Genomic DNA, 2,158 nt, shown 5'->3' with positions numbered 1-2,158 from the left:
ACCAACTGTGCCTTTTCCCAAAAGACTCAACTTACTGCTGCCCAACAAAGACATGCTATTTTCTCCTTCAGCCACTGCTCCAGCCTGATCCCCTGGGGACAAGAGATTGCTGTGGGTTTCTGTGGGAAGGGGAGTGGCACAGGCACATCAGTGCCTGCAGACTGTGGCAGAGGGGAGGATCTGCTGTGACAGCAGGTGCACGGGAGACTGGAGATGAGGTTTTTTCTTTCTTGTCTAAGACACTGAATTTAGAGAATGTTTTCATAAAGAATACTGTCACCGCTTTACTCTTTTTACCCCAATACTTACTAGTCCTGATAAATGTTAATTACTTCCATACATTCTGTTTCTCGGTGGTTTAATTAAAAGCACAGAGAAACTCAGTTCTTTCAGAAATGAGCTTGAAATAAGCTGTTACTTTAGAACAAACCCAACATTTTCATTGTTTCTAAGTGTTAAAATTATGTCCACCTAGGGAAACTCAGTCACTTCCAAAATGAGCTTGAAATAAGCTTTTGTTTTAAAACAAAACCAAGACTTTTTTCTTGCTAAGGGAGAACAGGAGTTTCCCAAACTCCTCTGTGGAACTAATACAAATTGTTTGAAGTATCCATTTCCTGCCAGGAGCAGAGGGATGCCAACCTGGGCAGAGTTCACACAAAGCTCATTTCAGTAGAAAGGTGATACAAGAGTGACTGGGGACGGACAGAGGGGCTTTGCAGCTCTGCTGGGGCTGCAAAGTTCAGGCTGCTGTTCACAGCTGTGAAAGGAACTCCTGCTGCTGTAGCCAAGGTGTTTGAAGATGCAGACAGTTTATTCATGAGCCAGGTCCTGGTGCCATGAAGAAGCATCTGTACCCCAAAATCTACCAGCAGCATTACCACATCATTCCTTAGCCAACTTGCTGCCAGAACCTGTAATCCCGGCAGCAATTTACAGGGAAAGGGGAGCGGGTTCTACTCTCATTCCTTCTAACAGCTCTTACACCATGGCAGGAACTCTCAGCAGCCCAGGTTCCCCTTGGAAAGGCAGGATGCAGCGCTCCTTCTCACTTCTCAGGATTCCTCATCATTTACAAGGCTTTACTCATATATTCTGAATGTTTTCCCCAAGATAATGAATAGTGTAAGAGCCTGTGATGAACTCCTTTTACTTTGTATCTGGTATTTCCTGCAGGGAGGGGATGGAGGAAGGCAGGAGATTCCATGCTTCAGGGAAGGGACACCCATGAGACAAACCTCTGAGAGGTGCACCTTCCAGGCAAATTTTACTTAAATACTACTGTTTACTTAAACACTACATCCCAGGAAGAAATGTCACAAATCAACAAGTTCCCATTTTGATTTTAGGAACAGGCTTCAAATGCTCCAAGCACAGGGAGCACCGAGACTCTAAGCCACACCACATCCCTGCCAAAATTCCCAGCAGCCATGACAAAATGGCTGCAGAAATAATGCAGCATCCTGGCCCTCCTGTTGTGTCAGGAATAAGCTACTGGGGATAGAGCCAAAGGGACAAAAGTTGTTCTAGCTGAGCATATCTTGAAAGGAGAAGAAGGAAGAGATCAAGTGTCTCTACTGTAGAAGTTTAAAGCTTGTGAGAAATGTTTCCAAGAACTGGACAAAGGATGGGAGAGCAGACAGTACCAGAGGCAGGAGAACCAGAAAAATAAACCAAAGAACAGCTTTAAGAAGAATTTGTACATAACAAGGTCAATCTTTGTGGTAAAGCTGCAGCAAAGGAACCACTAAAAGCCCTTTTCTGAGAAGGACAATGGCAGCAATGCTTCAGCCTAGGGGAAGGTGAGCACATCAACCAGGGCTTGTCAGTGGAATGCTGTTTTCTAAGGGTCTCCAAGATCTCTCCTTTCTCCTCTGGTGGATATTCAGACGTGCTTGTTTGGGGTAGGGTTTCCTAGTGCACCAGCCCTCGAGGGTTCTTGCCCTGACTCAGGAAGGTGCACAGGTACCTAAGGAATTGCTCCACTGAGTCTACAGATTAATTTCCTTGGTCTCTATTGGGCCTGTTAATTGGGAAACACTTCCCTCCCAGGAGCAGTGCCATTCCTTGATGGGACTCAATTAGCATCCAAAGCAGAGCCCGCAAATAAAGCTCTCACTAATCTCTGCTGCAGCTCAGCTTCCATCCCACCAAGGCA

This window comes from Anomalospiza imberbis, chromosome 39, assembly GCF_031753505.1.
Source record: "Anomalospiza imberbis isolate Cuckoo-Finch-1a 21T00152 chromosome 39, ASM3175350v1, whole genome shotgun sequence".
In the NCBI taxonomy this organism is placed as follows: domain Eukaryota; kingdom Metazoa; phylum Chordata; class Aves; order Passeriformes; family Viduidae; genus Anomalospiza; species Anomalospiza imberbis.
This window is presented reverse-complemented; position numbering follows the sequence as displayed.